Raw genomic sequence first — 9467 nt, forward strand, 5'->3', positions numbered from 1 at the left:
CCACTTGAAAAGTAGTGGCATGTTTCTATATATGACTCCCGCCGTTACATTCATCGTTATATTCCCAAGAGCTTGGCGGGGAGTGTTGTCATAGACTCTTATTCCCTGTGTAGACGGAGACAAGTCTTCATCTTTTATCCTAACATCCTCGCAGTTCGGAGTGGGCAGACATTAATTGTTGATCTATTATCAACAAGAGTCATTGGGACGTTCATTCTCTTGCAGATTACTGTGAGATTTAATGCTTTATTATGCTTATCACCATCTGGAGGTAAGTACTTGTCAAAAAAGGTGATAAAGTTAATAAGACTAGGAAGATCACTCATGAGAAAGTTAGCCAACCCCTCAGGAGTGGTTTTAGAATCTATTCCTATTTTATCTAAAGCATTCATTACTGCCAACCTATATTGATGAGATGTAGCTAAGAGTTTCCATACATTCATGTCAACTTTGGTCTTCATTAATTGCTTGACAACATCGTTTTCTTCTATGATAGGTATGGGAACTTGCTGAGTATAAGGGATAGGTTGTTGCACAGTAATCGGAGGTTGCATTCTCCTGGATCTTGTGAGGACATCTATGGGTGAATCTTCTTCATCCCAAATGTCGTATACCGAATATATTGTGGAGAGTGGGATCCCTTCTAAATCTTTAAGGTAGACATCCTCATCTTCACTGTCCCAAACTCCATTAATGGTACCATCTTTTTCTTGTGGAATTTGGACTATCTTTTTATCATCAATCAGTTTCTAAAATAAATCTTTAAATTTAAAACAGTGTTCTATTGCATGCCCCCCTGATTAGGTGATATTGACAGTAGAATCTATTCGTCCTCTTTAATGATTCAAATGGTCTCGGTTCGAGAGGTTTAATCTTGCCACCCTCGGAGAGCATTTTGAACATGTTTGCATAGGTGGTCCAAATTGGAGTGTAGGACCTATGGCTCCTTTTGGGTGTTTCAATTACTTTAAGAGAGAATGGTTTCTTCGTAGTTGTACCTCTTTGTTGGCATGTTTATTTTGTTCTTGTTCAGTGCTTTCAAGAATTCTTCTACCTACAAATTTTTCTATTGAATATACGAGGAGAAATATGTCTTTTTTAGTGGGTGGTTGTTGCATTGGGGATGGTTCACTCATGGCTTCGAAGAATACTTCTTCTCCTTTTTCAAGGGCATGAGTTTCTTCAATTGGTTTGATCAAAGATGAGGGATCAACAAAATTTTCCTCATCAGAGATTGCAAAGGAATCAGAAAGTGGTGCATTGTTGATACTTGACTTCTTGCTTGCAGGAGGCACTGGGAGTTTATTATTGTCGATTAGGTCCTAGATAGCATCCTTTAGCTTCTAACAATTCTCCGTAAGATGGCCTCTGCCTTGATGGTACTTGCAGTATGCATTAGGGTTCCAATTAGTCGATCTTTTTTTGACTGGTGGATCCCTAAATGGTCCAATAGGATTTATAAGACCTTTTGCATGAAGCCGGTCAAATGCGGTGTCATAACTCATACCAATAGGAGTAAAGTTTCTCCTAAATGGTTTCTTTTGTCCTAGATTGTTCATAGCAAGGACTTCATTCAGATTAAAGGTGCTAACATTGTTTGAGTGGGTAGTTTTGGAAGAAGAAGGATTGTCCTTCTTTCCTTTCCAGCCACTGTTGGAGTTAGTATTAGCAGCTTTTTGTTATGCAAGGTCGTCTTCAATATTAATTCCAATGTCATAAACGACCTTAGAGGTGTTATACTTGAGATGCTTAAAATATTTTTCCTGGAGATTCTTTATGAACAATCTCACATATTCTTTTTCAGTTGGTACCTCAATCATCTTAGCAGAGGTTTCCCTCCACTTATTAAAGAGAGAAGTGAACCCTTCATTCTCTTTTTGTTTAAGTATCTCGAGTTCCCTATGATCAGTCTCAACTTGAATGTTGCACTTGTACCCATCAATAAAAGCATTTACAATTTCTAGTGATAAAGAACAAAATGTATGAAAAAATTTCTTATCTATCCCTCTAATATTCATTATTGTCTCAAATGCTCTTAAGTGGAAGCAAGGATTGTCTGTTGCCTAGAACTTAGGGATGTCAGTGGCATTGAACTTTTGCAGAAGAAGTTCCTTATCCACTAAGACCCCTTGCGAGCTAATGCCTTGGAACCTGTAGTCATTGGATATCTTGCTCAAGCTTTCTTACATGAGCTCCATTTGTATTTGCCTTACAAGGTCATTAACTTGAAGAGCTATGTTCTTCATCAATTCGGTTAGGCTGGCTACATCGTTCTTGAGTTCATTAACTTCTTCTTGAGAGGTCATGATCTTCTTAGATTTCCTTTTCCGAGTAATGGGTTTGTCAAAAAGGAGTATCTTAACGAAAGTGTTGTCTTTGATTAGCTGTCCTTCCTTTCATGACCAAGTGCTTTAAATTAAACTATTTATTTGTTTTAATTACTTGACTCGAATTTAGATTTGACTTTATTGATTTTAAAACTAAAAATAGGGTGTATTTTTGAAGATCAAGTAAGGTTTTAGACAAGTATGGTTTTATTGGAGGATTAATATCCGACTTACCCTCCTAAGAAAAATGAAGGAAAAGACGCGCATAGAAGACTCTCTAGACATGGTCAAGATGTGACATATTATTTGTGTGCTTTAATAGTGAATGTGAGTGACATATTTTGACTCTTTTGTGAGACCATGGGACTATGTGCCTAGACTCGATTAAGGACTGAACATGATTACTATCATTAATAAACTGATTAAATCATATTAGTAGGTTGATTAGACTAACTCGTCGTAAAGACTCGAGCAAAACTACAGGCTGTCGTTAGACGACAATAGCGTCGCCAGACCTTGACAACCAACGCCAGATGACAAGATCGTCGCCTGGCGCCGGTCATTAGCGTGTAGCTCCATAGTCCAAATCTTTGCACTGTTATGGAACATCAACGTGGGACTATTTCCATTATTTTTCTCTAAAGGGACAAGCCTAAAAGTCATATTAAGTCAAGTTTGATCAATTTATTAGATTTTAATCAATTATTAATTGATTAGTTGAATTAACAAAGTCCTTTAGTCATTATCTTATTTATTTAACTCATACACAAGTCAAACAAATGGTTGGGGGAAAACACATAAAATATGCACAACAAATAATGCACAAGTAGTCATATAGTCGCGATATGATGCAATGAGTTTGCAACCTAACCATGGCTCTAGTTCCCTAAAGTTCAGGATATGGGTTAGTCAAAGAGGGTCCATGGTTATAAGTCCGGATGCACCACGCGAAAGCCTTACCTTTGGAAGGGTTGACGCGTGTGGATGGGTCCCCGCGAGTTAAACTCACTTCCATGGTTTGGTAAATTCAACAATCTAAGATGTACCCTTCATTGCCATAAGCGTTCGATTGGGTAGATGATATGGAGCATGAATTTCCAGAGGGTTATGTCCATATGTAGAACACATATGGGTTTCAGAAAAAAGGGAAAAACTCAATCAGGAAGAAAAATGGAGCAAATAGTACTAGAAAACTAGTCGAAACAAGAAGGTAGATTTCTGGCTCGGTAGTGGAAGAATTTGGCGCATGAAAATAGTGTCGTCGCCATACGCTGGCACTATCACCAGAAGACAAGCTTGTCGCCAGGCGACAACGCCATCGTTTGGCGCTGACATTGTTTTCTCAGCGCTAATTCTTACATGCCTCGGCTGCTTTCTATTCTTGAATTTTCCAATTTTTTCGTAGCGTTATTTTGATTTTAGTTATGAAAGATATTCCCTAGATTCCTACGCGTAAAAACCCTATGTTTTTTACTCATTATGGATGGTCTATCCAATGAGAACCTTTTATGCTTATGCCAATAATGTTAATCAAAATTACGTACATGAAATACTTAGAACTTTTCGAGTCTCATCCACTTATTCTAAATTATTGCCAAAATAAATTTTAGGAATTAAAACAGAAATTCTCCCTAGTGGAGTCGCCAAAAAATTGTAGGGAATATTTTAAGCCATCCCACACTTGAGCCCCACTATGATCATACACTTAAGTATGATGGCTTCCAAAGGGAAGGAAGCTAAAGTAAAAGAGTCGCCTACAAGTTTTAGGAACTTGTAAACTGTTCATAAGGTGAAGGTTACACCCCTTAACGATCCTGGAGATCGTTAACTCCAATAGTTTTAGAACCATGACTGGAATTTTGGGGATGAAGGTACAAATCCAACATAAAAGAGAATGAATCTGCCCTAAAAATAGGTCTCTACTTTATTCTTCTCGTATTCATGTGTGCTTTCTGACTAACATGCAATCAATAGGATTAACCCTAAACCTGTTTATCTATGTTGGTTGAATATTAATGCACAAACAAAACTATTATTGGCGATCACTTGAATTATAATCATATTAACCCTAAAAAGATTATTAATTATCTTATTAAGCTGATTACAAGCACAAATTCTCTTTAAACATGCATAAAAGGTGTGATCAAGCAATAACAATAATAATCATCAAGAAACATAATAACAATAATCATAATTAAAATAAAGCATAATATTAATAGCAAGATCCTAGACGTGATACTAACAAAATTAATAACAAACCCTTGCATGTCACTAAACATTAAAGATCGATCAAAGCTTTAGCCCTAACATGACACTAACATTATATTAGGAAAGAATAGGAAGCATCATAGAAAAATACATGATATTAAAAATTTTAGTAATTACCCTAAACATGATACTAGGAAGCAATAAAGACATCCTAACATGATACAAGGAATCAAAATAATAATCTAAACATGATTTCTATATCAAAAGATCAATAAAACAATTAAAGTACTTACTTCGGTGCCTCGTACCTCTTTCTAATAACAAAATACACGCGTTAGTAACTTCAAGGAAAATATAAATCAAAATAATTAAATTAAATAATGAGTGAAATATAGATTTGGGACCAAACCCTCATAAATATCAAAACTTTCACATCTAGGGTGAAGGCAACTTCGAACTTGGCTAGGTGTGTCTAGAACTAATGAGTGGGGAATTTTAAGAGAGGGAAGGTTTAAAAAAAGAATAGAGAGGGAAAGCTTCTAGCTTTTAGAGAGAGATGATTGTTGATGATTTGAAAATATGGAGATACGAACCCTATTTATAGGAAAAATAGCACGGGATCGAAGAAAATCATATTCGGATTAAAATATTTGTTGTCGCAAACGACAGGAGCCAGCGCCAGACGACAAGCTCGTCGCCAGACCACGAAGACCAGCGCCTGGCGAGGACTTTGTCATCTTCCGCTGGTCCAAAAGTCAACGCGCTTTTCCACACGTAATTACCTTACAAACCGATTGTAGGTAATTATGCGTCCAAGTAGTTTTCGAAATCAGATTTAATATATTTTATTCTAAATAAAACATCTTTAAAATATAATTATCAATCCTAACCTCATTAGAATTAAAAAGAACATTCTAGAAGATTAAAATCAATCCTAATCACTTTAAGAATAATAATTAATAGGCCCTCCTCTAGATCATTGGGCCACATTAAAAATCATTGGGCCTAATTTAATTTAATCCATAACTTCCTCATAATTCATTGGAATTGGGCTTATAATATATCATTGGAAAGATATTTTCGTGCCCAAGACAACTATACTATTATTGGACCCATATCATGGACTACACCAAATTGGACTGGCTATTTTTCATAAATAAGGTAAGAAAAGAAATATTTTTTATAACAGAAAGAGAAATATTTTAGTAAAAACATCCTTATTATTAGACTTTCCACACTTTCACTTCGTTCGATTATCAAATGACGTGAAATATATTCATCACTGGGTTTGGTTTTGGGGAGACACATTTGGGTGTCTACAACCCTAAACGTGAAAGGTTTAATATTTCTAAGGGTTTGGTCCCAAATCTCTATTTCAATTATTCAAAATAATTGTTTGTTTATTATTTTCCTTGAAATTACTAATGTTTGTATTTTGTCATTAGAAAGAGATACGAGGCATCGAAGTAAACGATTTAGTTTCTTTATTGATCTTTTGATATAGAAATCATGCTTGGATTGTTTTGTTGATTCCTAGTACCATGTTAGGATGTTTTATTGCTTCCTAGTATCATGTTTAAGGTTAACTAAAATTTCTAATATCATGTATGTTTATATGATGCTTCCTATTCTTTCTTTTCTAGTATCATGTAGTATCATGTCAGGGATAAAGCTTAGATTTTTATTGTTTAGTGACATTCTAGGGTTTGTTATTAATCTTGATTAGTATCATGCCTAGGATCTTGCTATTATTGTTATGCTTTATTTTTAACATGATTATGATGATGATTGTTATTATTATTGCTTGATATATTATTATTGTTATTGCTTGATCACGCCTTTTATGCATATTTAAAGGGAATTTGTACTTGTAATCAAGCTTAATAAGATAACTAATAATCTTGTTTAGGATAATATGATTATAATTCAAGTGATCACCAATAATAGTTTTGTTGTGCATTATATTCAACAAACATAAATAACATGTATAGGGTTAACCTATTGATTATATGTTAGTCAGAAAGCGCAAATGAATACGAGAAGAATAAAGTAGGGGCCTATTTTTAGGGCAGATTCAATTTCTTTTAGGTTGGATTTGTACCTTCATCCCCGAACTTCCAGTCATTGTTCCAGACCTATTGGAGTTTACAATCTCCTAGGTCGTTAAGGGGTGTAATCTTCACCCTTTGAACAGTTTACAAGTTCCTAAAACTTGTTGACGACTCTTTTACTATAGCTTCCTTCCCTTTGGACGCCACCATGCTTAAGTGTGGGATGCTTGAAATATTCCCTACAGTAACTTTCTCATTCGCGTTCACCCCACACTTAGCTGACCAATCCGCAGCACGGTTAGTCTCTCTATAGCAGTGATTGATGGTCACCTCCCAATCCCTATAAGAAATGAGAGCTTCACATCGACGAATGATTTGCACATAAGGAGAGCTTGCAGGTGGATCATCCACTAGCAAACGAACAACAACCTTCAAGTCCGCTGAAAGTTGTATCTTTCGATGTCCTCCATCCCACGCAACATATAAACCACGAAGCCCAACCACCAACTCGGCCCTCGTACAAGAACAGTGACCATCATTGGCAGTAAAAGCTTTGAATACCTCTCCTTTGTGCCCACAAATAATACCCCATGCACCAGCATCACCAGGGTTGCCCTTTGAGGCTCCATCAACAACACCCATGAATAAACTTGGCTCTGATACCACTTTGTAATACCCTCAAATCTCCCTCTACGGAAATACCAGTATAATACGTATAATAATATCATAGAGATAGACTTGGGTGTATTACCATCGTGTGATTACGCAAGGCTACTCAAAATACTTAACTCAGTAACAAAACTTGCAGCGGAAACTCAACTTTCTTTTATTAATACTTATAAAGATAGTAACATTGTTATAAGTACTCAAAATAAAGACAAGACCAACATTCCTAAACTAGGTGAAGCAAATCTCAGGACTCTTATATGCTCAATCATAACTCCACCTGAAAATAGTCAACACTGCTTACCATTACGGTAAACAGGGCGAACCAAAACAAATAAGAAATACGGATTAGCAAAATGTGCTAAGTAAGATAAGTGCAAGATAATGTAAACTCAATTAATTTGCAAACATGCTTTTAAAATCAATTTCAATAATTAATCCAATAATTTCAAACTCATTATTCCAAAACTGATTCCAATTATTCAATATTCAAAATAGTAGTTAATAAAACCAATTCCTTTATTAAGAAGCAATTTCTTTTAATTCAATTCCTCACCCAAGTGTGCACACCCCCCAAGCTAGTCTCCTTATATTACAAGGCTATTTTTGAGGAAAGACCCAGTCATACAAAGTCCAAGGCTTTATCAATAAACCAAATCCGCATAGTGGGATTACCAACATGCTTAAGCATTAATAATAATAATTCAATGGTTCAATAAATCCTATTAATATCCAATAATTCCAATATAATTCAAACTCCTTTTTAATAATTCCACATGCTTTCAAAATCAAACCTTGTAAATAAATACTTGAGAATAAAATATCATATTTATTAATAGATTTTCAAAATCAACAACTCTTTCTTGAAAAATCTTTATTTAATTCAACAAACCTTTTAAAATCAATTTCTTTATTTAAACACAATAAATAATCCAAACCATTCAAAACATGATTTAAAAATCAATCATTCAAAATACTTTTATTAAAATCTATACCTTTAAACATAATTTATTTCAAAATCATAATTCAAATAAATTTAATTCAATCACCAATCAAATCATGTAAAACATCTTATTCAAACCAATCACTTTCAAAGGTATCTAGCCACCTAAACGTACCTTGATCCTTGCTAGAAAAACTACACAGAAAGAACCTCAAGAACATTGATTCCGAATACCAATCAATACTTCGCACTTTCAAAGTTCAATCAAGAATACACCTTGCAAATAACATAACCATAAGGTTATCACAACATAAACTCAAATCTAATGTGCATGGACTCTAAAACTCTTTTAAAATAATAATTTAATATAAAATTATAACTTTGAAATAGGTATTTGAATTTTAGAAAACTAACCATGAAGAAGATAAAAGAATAGGATTAAAGAGAATTAAATTTTCGTTGGAAAGAATAGGCCGAACTTGCAGAGGTCATAACTCCTTAAATATAACTCTGAATTGGATGATTCTTGAGCCTAACGTCAATACCCTAAAAACGGACCATAAGTGCCTGAAAAATGGCTTCAAAGATAAACGGGATGATTTGTGTAAAAAGAGGAGAAGAAAAGTATGAAAAAGTTTAGGGAAAAGAAGAAGAAGAAGAAGAAGAAGAAGAAGAAGAAGAAGAAAAGAAGAAGAAGAAGAAGAAGAAGAAGAAGAAGAAGAAGAAGAAGAAGAAGAAGAAGAAGAAGAAGAAGAAGAAGAAGAAGAAGAAAGAAGAAGAAGAAGAAGAAGAAGAAGAAGAAGAAGAAGAAAGAAGAAGAAGAAGAAGAAGAAGAAGAAGAAGAAGAAGAAGAAGAAGAAGAGAGAAGAAGAAGAAGAGAGAAGAAGAGAATTGGGTTTTTGGTGTGAAGAATATGAGAGCTATAAAGGGGTATTTATAGGCTCATGAATGAGAGAATTATGGTAGGAGAATGTAGGAAGAATTATGGTAAAAAGAATTAAGAAAATTACGTGGAGAAGTAAATAAAGGAATATGGAAACTTTTGATATTAAGGTGATTAAGAATAATAAAATTTAAGAAAGTGTGTAAGTCATGAAAATAATATGGAAAAAGAGATTACTTGGGGAATAATCAAAGATGAAATAAGGTAGGAAAATAAGATGATCAAATCTTTGTGAGATGGAAAATAGAAATTAAGGAAACTAAAAGATTTTAAGGAGATAATTAAAAGTACAATTTACCAAAATAAATCACCCAAAAATCCATCATGGA

The sequence above is a fragment of the Chenopodium quinoa genome, unplaced genomic scaffold (genome assembly GCF_001683475.1).
Source record: "Chenopodium quinoa cultivar QQ74 unplaced genomic scaffold, ASM168347v1, whole genome shotgun sequence".
NCBI lineage: Eukaryota > Viridiplantae > Streptophyta > Magnoliopsida > Caryophyllales > Amaranthaceae > Chenopodium > Chenopodium quinoa.